We start from the raw sequence: 12,416 nt of genomic DNA, 5'->3' as shown, positions 1-12,416 counted from the left end.
TTATTTAGTCTATAAGCGTTTCTTAAGTTTCTATAACATAATAGATACTTGTGCTAGATGCTGGGAATGAAGAATGAAGAAGGCACCAATCTTTTAAAATATATAATAAATAACTTTTTCTCTGAGTACAAGATAATAAACCATACACTTTGCAGACATTGTTTCATGTAATCATTGCTGCAAGCCAGATAAACGGGAGTTGTATTACTCATTACACTGGTGAAGAAACTGAGGGCTAGGAGGCTGGGTTTGCCAATGATTATAAAGTTAATAATTTATGGAACCAGAATTTAAACCCAAATCACACCCCCCTCCTAAAGATCATCCTTTTTAGTTTCATTTCACTGCTTGGTAGGAAACCATCAATGAACGCAGAAGACAGCACTATACTAGAATAGAGAACACACATTTCAAAGCCAAATAAACCCAGGTTCAATTTTTGACTAACATAGGCTGCACAAGCCCAGGCAAGTTACTTAAAGTTCCAATATTCAGTTTATTTGCAAGGGAGAAAAATTGACAGAATAGCACTGATATTGCAGGCTTCTTAACTAGCATCATGCCTGGAACACAATGTGTAAGCCCAGTAAGCATTCAGCAAACCCTTGTGGGACAAATGTAACAAAGCATATTAAGCTCTCTGCACACCCAGCCCAGCACATCATCGGTACCTAATAAATGTCAAATTCCCCAAACTCCCCTGACTACTGCAGCTCTGATTGCTAGTAAGTTCCTGATTCTTTTTCAAATGTATATTTTTTATTTATTTTCCATATCCCTCCAGTTTGTAGTAATGGCTACTTTCCATGCAGTAGTAGTTGGGACTCAGATTAATGGATCTAAATCAACAAAAAAGAGAGAGAAACTCTGCTTTACTGAAATACATGATTAAGTGCGCTATACAGGAAACAGTGTTATCACTGCTTGTGCCACACCACATTTAATCCACATAACAACTCCAGGAGGAAACTGGTGTTCATATCATTTATTGAGAAGCAAAAAATATTAGCTTGGCTTTACCCTGACTCCCCACCTTAATAATCAAACTCAGTGATATTTAATGGACCTGTGCATTTTATAAAGTACATGAATCTAATTGTGTCTACACAAGACAGTTCAAGATACAGAAGAACAGCTGATCTAGCTCTGTTTTTCATACCTGCATAATCATTCTGCATCACCATCGTTGTAATGTAGGGGTCTGTACTAATTGTCAAGTACATCTCCAGGTCTCAGAAAGTGATCCATTTTAGATTAATTTTGTCTAATAATCTGTTTCACCTACAGAGTGCTTTAATCCCCCAAGCCATCAATGTACATTCTGGAAAGTACTTAGCACAGAGGCTAGCTAGTACAAGACCCTCAGGTGAAGCTGTCTAGTAGGCAATTTACTACGTGACTACGGATCTCAGGAGCAAAGTTGGAGTTATGGAGATAGAGACTTGAGATTCACTGATATACAAGTATAAACAGTAACATATAAAAATGCCCTCAAATTTTGAAAAGAGATAGTTCGTTTTGAAGACCAGAATATTCAGTTCATCTGAAGATGCCACTGAAATGAAAGCTTCACCACTAGTTGTAACCTTAACTCTGAGTATAATCAATCACGTCTTGAGTCCCAGACCCTGTAACCAGAAAGCAAGCTAGCACTTTAGAAACCTAGAATGACAAAACAGTGTTTCCAAAATGACAAGGCTGTCTGTTCAGTGGTGTGTCCGTGCTGATTTCAAACTAAATAATCACTATCGGTGAGTCCAATGATGCTTTTATCACAGCAGGACAAATTCCCCTTTTCAAAATTGGCACCAATTATGCAAATGATATTTGAAGAGTTCATTAGCCAAATGGTAATTGGAGTAACTTGCATTAAAGAAATGATATACAAAATTTCTATCAAGAAAAAAATCACTTCATTTTTACAATAACCTTTACAAGGCTTCTCAGTGAATGATAAAGATTTTTACACTTATTTTATGGATACAAGATCTGACAATTAAGTTTGTGAAGTTGTTTTCAACGATGTTTCTAACCTTTTTTGAGATCAGAGGGATGATTCATTATGAATTTGTACCAACTGAACAGTTATCCAAGTTTACTATTTGAAAGTGCTGAAAATGCTATGTGAAAGTTAATCGAAAATGACCTGAACTTTTTGCCAACAATTCATGGCTCTTGCATCACGACAATGCACCAGCTCACATGGCACTGTCTGTGAGGGAGTTTTTAGCCAGTAAACAAATAACTGTATTGGAACACCCTCCCTACTCACCTGATCTGGCCCCCACTGACTTCTTTCTTTACCCGAAGATAAAGAAAATATTGGAAGGAAGACATTTTGATGCCATTCAGGACATCAAGGGTAATACAATGACAGCTCTGATGGCCATTCCAGAAAGTTCCAAAATTGCTTTGAAGGGTGGACTAGGCACTGGCACAGGTGCATACTTTCCAAAGGGAGTACTTCAAATGTGACCATAGTGATATTCAGCAATGACATATATAGCACTTTTTCTAGGATGAGTTTGCAAACTTAATTGTATGACCTGGTATTTCATCGATCATAACTGATATTCTATTCATGCTGCATTTTAATATTTGTTCTTATGATGCATTTTCTTGTTGTTGTTGTTACACTACTGCTTATAGCACTAACAGGAAATAAATTAGGCATTATTTAAAGATACAGTATTGTGTTATCAATTAAAAGAAATGTAAAATCAACAAGGTTTTACTGGAAGACAAGTTAAGGCTTTCCTAATCATCCGAGATAGATTTGATAAATCCCTCATATGTATAGCATTAATAACATCTATCGCTGGCCTTATTCATTCAATGAGTTTGAAAGTATTTCCTCTTCAATTTTCCAGAAAAGTTTGTGTTGAGTTGATATTATTTTTTCCTTAAAAATATTTACCAGTGAAATCATCTGGGCCTGTGGCTTTGACATAAATTTTTAATTTTAAACGAGTTTCTTATAGATAGCATATAGTTGAGTCTGTTTTTCCTTTTTCCATATATAATAATCTTTAACCTCAAGCTGGGTATTTAGATCATTTACATTCAATGTAATTATTGAGATAATTAAGTTTAACATCTTGCTATTTATTTTCAATTTGTCCAATTTCATCTTGTTCCCTTTTTCTTCTCTTTTTTGCTTCTTCTGGACTCACTGAGAGTTTTCTTTTTTTTTGTTTTTTTTGTTTTTATGATTCCCTTTTATTTCTCTCATTACTTTCTTAGCTTTAGCTTTCTTTTTTATTTTAGTGGTTGCATTACAATTTATAGTATGCATCCTTAACTTAATGCAGTATACCTCTAAGTGATATTATACTACTTCATGCATAGTATAAGAATCTAAGAATAGTTCACATTTGTTTCTTGTTTTCCATGGGTCATCTTTTATAACCTAATTCTAGTGTCTTAAAAACAATTGTTCCATATATTGTCTGTCTTCTTTTTTTTTTTAATCTTTTTTCTGGATTGTTTCAGGATTGAGTGTAAATCCAGGTCCTGTTTCCCCTCTTATATTAGATTTTAATTTAGATGTGAATATAGGCTCCAAATTCAGGCATTTTTTTAAATCTAAAACGTCCATGTTCTTTATGATTATGCTATATTATAATATTGAAGAAGCCGTGTTGCCTTTAGAGAGAAAAAGAGACATCACTTTTTCTCTTACAGGGAATTACAAAAGATATACAAGAGGTACTGAGGAGTAGATGGAGAGCTCACATCTCACTGAAGGAACAGAGAAAGTTGTCAGCTGTAAAGAGAAGTGGGGAAAAGATAAGTGATGTAAAGCTAAAGCCTGAATCTGGCTCTGAAGAAAGGGAGCCAGAAATCCAATGAGGGATGAACAGGAGGGTTGCCAAGCAAACATCCACAGCCAAGTTGTGGTTGGACAGCACACACCTCTAGCAAGCCAAGTTTGATGGCTCTAGCAAATACTGTCGGCCCAGAAGCAGGAACAAAGCAGAGAAAGCAAAATGTGAGGCTAATGTAGGGCTTGGTACTAAAATGCCAAGACGGGTGGGTCGGGGCAAGGAAGGATGTCAGCAATTGAAGTAATATAATTCAGGTAGCGAGTTTTGGAAAAAAAGTTCCATTTGGCCACAAGGGGCCTCATTTAATAATTTAACAGAACAATATTCTAAAATATAAATATGGATGGAAGACCATTTTTTATGCATGAGAAGAAGGAAAGCAAGAGATGATGGGAGAGGATATTTTGATTTTGGACAGTACTGAGGGAACTCAGGGATAGTTCTTTATTCCGTTATCTGTGGCACAAGGCCGATAGTAAGTGGAAATGAAGGTTAACAGAGACGGGTTAATTGACCATGAGATAAAGTGTCTGAAAGATAGTATGGGCATGGAAAAGAAGGATATTTTTGAACCAGATGCTGTAGAATTCCAGGCAGAGGGACACTAACAGAAGTGAGCTGCACGGCATAATCCCCAGTGCTGCAAAGCTGAGGGAAGATGGTGTGACAGCGAGGAGTCTGGCTCCAGGCCAGAAGCCTATATGTGCTGTGTCTGACCAAGCTATAGGCGATTACAAAGCTTTGCCTGGCAGGTCTTGTGGAGAGAAGCTGCCCTCCCCACCCCAGACTTGGCACACAGCCAGCGCACTGTCGTTTCCTAGAGGGAGCTATAGTGAAGGAGTCAAGCGCCCCCCCCCATCCGCCCCTGGGCCAGCCAGCCACGCTTACATATTACATATCTGCATTCCTAATTTAGGCACCTCTATTCAGAGGCCTCCTTAGTGATGGCCTTGGCCGAGGTAATTTCTGTACTTTTTTAACTCAGTAACTTTCCAGTCCTATTCCTTACACATCCACCCCCCAGGTCTATAAAAGGCAGGAGCTTTTTGTTCTGGGCTCCTCAACAGTAAGAAGACTCCCCTAGCCCCCAGCCCCTTCTGCACTAATCCACCTGACCTTGCCTGGTGCAGTTCAATGGAAAGAAATGAAATGCTGAGGAACCAGTGCCACTTTTCGTCTCTTGCTTGCTCTGTCACAGCATGTGAATAAAGGCTTGAATGTTATTTCCAATTTGTCCCATTGTCCTAATTTACCACCTTGACAGCTGGTTCCTCAACAATCAGGGCCTGAAAAATTAACCATCTTCAAACTACAATGAAAATGCTTCAAGCTCCATATGTAACTAAAATTTACATACGGAGCATGAAGTAGAAAGGAGGTTATATTGTTCAGGTACAAAGTTTTACACATAAAGACTTTTTCTTCTATGAATTTCTACAAACTGCATAAAAAGTCGGAAAACTAGTTAGTGAGGTTAATCGTGACATTCTTAGTAATTAATGTATGTCACAATTATATCAATTAAGCAAAAATTGATGCTGATTAAAGATACCATGATATAATCTGTGGCTGATATTAAAACTGTTTTCACAAACTTATTAATTTTATGTAACTTACAGTGTTAAATTTAGTGTACAAACCATGGAGGGCATACAGTAAACATCTAAATAAAATACTTAGGCTACTGTTTTATTTTCTTTTGTTTTCAATTTGATCTTTGTCATTCATACATCATTCAATCATTTAATTATTTTTCATCAAATATTGCATCATGTATCTACTACTTTCCATACTTTTTTCCAAAGCCCTAAGATAAAAAGATGAAAAATACATGGTTCTTGACCTCAGTGAAATACCAGTGTTTATAGATAGTTCTCTTACGAAGACCATCATTCAGTGTTGATAACAGCAGTTTTAATGAACTGAACAAAAATCTTTAGAGGAAGATACGCAACTTTTAAACATCAAATGCAATGGAGATACCTGATGGTGAATGTTGTACAATAAAGAAAAAGGTTCTTAGAGTATAACAGAAAAAAAACAAATATTCCACTTAGATTTTTATGTTTGTGCAACATTTTCTCACACTGTGATTATTTTTCTCTCAACTGTAGCGTTGTCTCCAAAATATTTCCTGTTTGCTGTTCTAAGAATCTAAGTAAAAGTTTCTTCTCTATTTTATTCCTCTTTTACTGTCTCCCTCTTTTCCTTCCTTTTTTTTCTTTCATAATCATATGGAATTTAAAATGCAGCTACCTGAGGATAAAGGAGAACTGTACAAGGTGTAGCAAGAAATTTTTTAGGTAAACATTTCACCTAGAAAATGCCTTTTTATGTGTGGTGCAGTGGCTTAAAATTGGAAAAAGTGAACTAAAAATATAAGCTATTTAAATTCACATAGGATGTCCTCTTAGAAATGCTTAATGATTTTCTTGATTCTAATTGCAGTACAAGGATGAGTGCCCAGATCTAAAATCAAAAGGCAAAATTATCTACATTTTTAAAAATTGAATTACATTTTTTTTTCTTTTGGCATTTAGGAACTAGAAAACAAAATAATCCCATAGGCAAAAGAAAAATTGATTAAAACATTTTGAGATTGCTATTTATATATATTTACCATGTCATAAAAACAGCACTCACGTAAGAAAAAAAATTCTTTGGCTTTTAAACCAAAGGAAAAAACCTGCAGTAAAATGGATACTAAGGAAGCTAAATCTAGTTTTAAATTACAGCTCTACCTTCAGAGATGATAAAACAAAATCATCCACTCCAGAGAATAAGGATAATTCACTCATTCTTCTTCCTTCCTTCCTCCCTGCCCATCTTTCATGATTTCTTCCTTCTTTCCTGCACTTTTATTCCTCTCAAAATGTGACTGCTTATTATATAGCAGACATAGAGTAGGGTGCTGAGGTGATAGAAATAAAATAAATTTCTTCCACTTAGGAGATCAGTTGCAAAAGATAAGCCTAACATATGAAATTGGTACAATGCAGTATGTGCCATAACAGAGGTTTACTCAAAGTGAAGTGAGAAACCCCTATTTCCATCCACGTGTCAAGGCAAGGAAGAAGGACTCACCAGATGCCTTTAAGGTCTTGACTCTGATCCTTGTCAAACTTCAGCTTCCCTTATGCCATGAGAACAGGAGAACAGATGATGTTGACAGGAAACTGCCCAATGCAGTAAATCCATTGGAAGGTCCCTACGAGGTAGTCCCAGTAGAGATAGAAGTGGACTCTCTGCCAAATACCAATGTCCCCATGGCAGATATCTTCTATATCTGTTAGGAAATAGGAAGCACAGACTTAGGAGAACAAATATGAGGGATTATGGGCAAAGGATCAGCATAGAGAACAATGACCCATACCACAAAAGGAAGACTGGTAATATATAATTATAATAATGTCTTACATTGCACAGTAGGTCAGAATTTCACATCTCTCTCATACACAGCTTGTCTTTAAGCCTCAAAGCAAACCTGTAAGACAAACAAGAAAGATATTACATTTTTATTGCGAGTTGGGAAATCTGAAGTTCCAACAAGTTCAATGAGTTGCTTAGCCTCCTATGAGTCCAGGGATTTCTCTTCTGCTTCTTATATTCTAATGGCAGCCGTGGTCTGGGGGTATGCATGCTGCTGCTGCGGGAAAGATCAGTTCTCCAGGTATCATGGTTCCTGAGTTTGATTCTTATTTTTGCCATGCTTGCCTTTACAGCAAAGACAAAAGGCCACTGTATTTTTCTATTATGGAGAGGAGAAAAACCATAATCAGTAAACATCCATGGAGGCCTGATTTGTTAAGTGCTTGGTTTTTTTGTTCTTGTTTTGTTTTGTTTATTGCCATTTCCTGATTTGGGCATATGCGTAACAATGTACAAAATTTGCCATGTTGTTTTATCACCTGTACTGTTAATATTCACCTGTATTGTTAATATCCTGATTTGGGCATATGTGTAACAATGTACAAGTTTTGCCATATTGGTGTGTCACCTGTATTGTTAATATTCCTTCAACTTACACTTTTTACTTTTTAGCTTAAATCAACTTATCTTAAAGGAAAATTTATCTCTTACTCCAATTAGAGAGAAAGCACCAGACAAAAACAACAAAAATAATAATCATACTATTAAATTGTAATGATAATGTTGTCTACCTCAAACTCTTAGACTGATGCCACTCCCATTCATTAAAAAAAAAAAAGAAGAAGAAGGAAAGAGATATTTGTCAGTACTAGAGAGCAGCTGCTGATATGGGGGCATGAAACTGAAAAATTCTCTTTGACGATAATCAGAAGGTGGGGAGAGACAGGAAAAGAGCTTGCCCATTGTATGATTCCTTGTCATTTAACACCATCTCAACATACTACCTAGAAACACCTCTAACACACAGCTCATAGTTTGGGATACACTAACGTTGTAATTTTTTTCTTCTTCATGTACACAGTATATAGAAAACGCTTAATACATACGAACATCGGACAATTAAGTTCGCGAACTTTCCACTGTGCGCTTACATTGTGGAAAATTCACAAATCTAATTGTCCCACTGGTATAATGTTAAATATATGTTAAATCAAAAGCTGGACTGACTATCTCTTTAGTACCTTTGTCTGGCCAGATCAACTTTATAATCCTAATGGATGATATCAGACTTTCAGCACAAACGTGAAAATTCCAAGCGCAAAATAAATACTTAGCAATAACTTGTTGATAAATATTTGGATCTATATGGACAGAACAAAAAGGCATGTATTCCCACAATCAAACTGAATGATTGGGATGAAGGAGCCTGTATAATTTGTGCTGTGCAGAATCTAATGGGATATATGCTATTTCTATTTTTCCATTAGTATGTAAGTTGAGATACAGAAAGTTTCACATAGAACTCAAAGAAAAAAGTAAATTAAATATGTTAGCTATAGTATCAATATTATGAAAAAAATCTATTGCTTCTTTATTGACTCATCTGCTTAGGAAAGCTGACCTTTATTTAATTAGAATGTCTAATTTAGACTTGTCCCCAAAATGACTGTGGCACATGTTCACTGTCAAACACTCAACTGCTATTCTTGTTGACATTTTTCATTAATTCTGTCCTAACTGCATCCAGGAAACATAGTAAGGTTATACTATGGTTTAAAGATAAAGAGAGTTCTGTAGAGCAATGAAAAGAATGTGTTTCACATATTAATACTGCGTTTCAGAGAACCTAGAGGTGGAATACAAGGAAACAGGTCTTTTGAGAATGATAAATATTATCCTAATTCAGAAACATTACAGTGGCATTGAAAACTGAATAAAGACAAATGTGTGGAATCTAAAATTGAATGCATTTTAATGTAGAATAAAATAAAAAATGAGTGTACATTAGATCACCAGTAAGGAAAAAAGTGAATGAAAAGAAGACAAATTTTGGAATGATACATACAGGTAAATATTAGGAGATACTGCACACATATGTTTTGAGTTCTAGGTAATAGCAATCTAGTACTTTTTAAAAAAATTTTAAACCATACAGGTTAAAGACTGGGTCACAGAAAAACAAAGTAAATACATGTTTCTATGTACTTCAAATGTTCAAATGTTTATATAACTTACAAATTATGGAAATAAAAAGACATGGAATTGCTGTGATTAAAAAAAATTAGCAACCTATTAGTCCAAAATTAATCATTATTCTGCCAAAATCCATGGAGATAAACTAATCAATGACCATTCTACTCATGTTCAGCGCTGTGATTCTACATGTATACAAGATGGTAAAGGAGAAACTGGAATGAAACAAACACAACTTTAAAATATTGAGGAAACCTGCATTGCTGATGGGAATGCAAAATGGTACAGCCTCTTTGGAAGACAGTACAGAACTTCTCACAAACTAAACATACTGTTACCATATGATCCAGCGTTCACACTCCTTGGTATTTTTCAAAGGACTTGAAAACTTATGTTTGTCCACACAAAAACCTGCACACAGATGCTTATAGCAGCTTTATTCATAACTGCCAGAACTTGGACACTACCAAATGTCCTTCAATAAGTGAACAAATAAACTGTGGGAAATCCAGACAATGAAATATTATTCAGCCCTAAAAAGAAATGATCTATCAAGAAATGAAATGACATGGAAGAACCTTAAATATATATTTTGACGTGAAATCACCCAATCTAAGTAGGCTACATACTGCGCAATTTCAACTGTATGACATTTTGCAAAAGATAAAACTACGGAGACAGTAAAATGATCAGTGTTTGCCTGGGGTGTGTGAAGGGGAGAAGATGAATCATCAGGATACAGAGGATTTTAAGGGCAGTGAAAATACTCTGTGTGCTATTATAATGATGGATATACGTCATTATACATTTGTCCAGACCCACAGAATGTACAACACCAATAGTAAACCCTAAAATATCAATGGACTACAGTGATTATAATATGTGAGTATAGGTTCATCCTTGGTAACAAATGCACCCTTCTAGTAAGTGGTGTTGATATTGGAGGAGGCTGTGCATGTGTGGGCGTAGAGGGTGCTCTGTATTTTCTTCTCAGTTTTACTGTAAACCTAAAATTGTTCTAAAAATCAAGTCTTTGAAAAGAATATTTAAGGAAACCAATCGTGTTCAAAGTAAAGATATTGGCAAAGTGACAGTGCTGTGCAAAAGTCTTCTTAGATTTGCAGATTATGTTTTGTGAAGTAAACTCAAATGCACTTAGATGCATTACTTTCTCACAAAAGGGTGATAAGCTAATTTTATGGAGCTGTATATAGGGAAATTTTATCTTCAGATGAGCCCCTATGTTTAAAATTTCAAAAAGTGGTAAGAACTATTTAATGTAAAGTCTTAGAGTCATAAAACTGGATAGAAATAAACTTTAGAGGACATTTCGAAGTGCTCCTCATTCAATAATATTTCATTATGATGTACAACTCTCAGCAAAGTGATCGGTCTTATTCATTAACAAATGTTTGCTGTGTGCTTTCTGTATGTCAGACACAGTTTCAGCGTCTGGAAATTTGTTTCTGCCTAACCAAACTACCTTATTTGGCACAGTGAAATTTATGAGAAAGTTCTTCCTTACTTCATTGTTCCAGATTATGCCGTTGAAGCCATAAGTGCACGTCCTCTCTCAGAAGACATCCTCCAAGGTTAAGGAAAACATCCCTAATTTACCAGTCATTTAACCTTTACACTTTCACCTGTGCTCTCAAGACAGAATTCCAATAACCTCTCCTCTAATTCATAAATAATTTAAAAATTAACGCTTTCTGCTGGAGATGCAAAGTACAATTTAGATTTAAATACAAATGCAATTTAGATTTAATGGGAGAATTGGGGCATGTAAATACCACAATCAGAGCAAGAGAACAGGGTGCTGAGTGTGTTTTATTGATGAATAAAACAGGGAACAAGGAATCAGGATTGCAGTTATAGTCCCAAAACTGTTACTTTTTGTGTTACCATGAGAAAAACATTTACCCTGTCTCAGTTTACCCATATGGAAAGAAAACCTGCTTTTCCTTTCTGATGTGAACCTTAACTAGATTATTAAAGCCGTTGGAACTCACTTCTTTCCATATATAAAATGATACACAATCAAAAAATAAATACTACATCTATTCATAAAGGTGTTTTGGGTCAGAATGCTCAGTTTCCAAGGCTGAGATAAATGATGCAAAGCCATCTATATGGGTTGCCAGAGTATCACATTCTAATGGTTCAAGAATTTAGCAAAGTGCTCCAAGTCCATGGGTCAAAGCTAATACACAGAGTCCATTTCAGGAGAAAGATGATGGATGACCAAATAAAGAAATAAAGTCCCCTCTTCCCCACCAACTCACACCCACAAGGTGATGAGCCTCAGTGTTCCGGGGAAGAGCACAGATACAGAAAGCCTACGTGCTGGAAAACATTTAGTAAGATAAATAAGCAGTAAACTGTGGGAAAGGGCTAATTAGATGTAGGGAAAGTGAGACAGTTCTCCCAGACAGTCAGCCTGTGTCAGTGGTCAGTTCACAATTCTTTGGCCCAGAATTCTTGAGTCACGGTTACTCAAAGGCCGAGAAGAGGGACTTTCTCAATATCTCACAATCATCAATGGTCTTTCTTCTTTCCTGGGAGGCTAGTTTCCCCTAACTGGCTCTTATATACCAGAGAGTTCTGTTCCACCACTATCGCCCAAGTATCTTTTAGGGTTGTGCTGTTCCTAGACTTGGAAAAGGAGCCAAAAACAAATGGGAAAGGGTTCTGCAACACCGAGCTGTTTCTGAACTCAACGTTTTGCTCCCACTCAGGTCCTACCCTCTGGCAATCTTCTTCTTCCCCCCTTCAAACTCCTACAGCCATGGAAGACCTCAGGTCAGGTCAGCACCATTCTACCCTTGAAATGGATGGAGTCGGTAAATCAAAAACTGCTTTACCAGACTCAGCTCTTGCCTAAACCTAAAATGTCCTCCCTCTGCTTTTCCTCTGCTTTTTCTCTTGGATCCATCGACCATTTCGCTTTGAGTATGCCTCACCCCTCTGTTAATAAAAGCACAGACCTCCTCCCTTTCATTGAGCAGAGTCACGTTGTTGTTAGTT

At 36.3% G+C, this 12,416-nt stretch overlaps 1 long non-coding RNA gene across 1 annotated transcript in view; it reads right to left on the bottom strand.

Annotated features, from left to right (window-relative positions):
• The window catches only part of LOC141572377 (uncharacterized), a 236,051-nt gene that overhangs the window by 75,033 nt on the left and 148,602 nt on the right, over nt 1-12,416 (bottom strand). The window contains exons 2-3 of the long non-coding RNA XR_012497740.2: nt 7,245-7,311; nt 6,912-7,113 (exon numbers count right to left, since the gene is read on the bottom strand). This is a non-coding gene — a long non-coding RNA (uncharacterized LOC141572377). The remainder of the gene's footprint in view (nt 1-6,911; nt 7,114-7,244; nt 7,312-12,416) is intronic.

Source organism: Rhinolophus sinicus, chromosome 14 (assembly GCF_057876585.1).
Source record: "Rhinolophus sinicus isolate RSI-liver-muscle chromosome 14, RSI-T2T, whole genome shotgun sequence".
NCBI lineage: Eukaryota > Metazoa > Chordata > Mammalia > Chiroptera > Rhinolophidae > Rhinolophus > Rhinolophus sinicus.
Note: the sequence above shows the minus strand (reverse complement) of the source record. Positions and strands in the feature narration are given on the sequence as shown.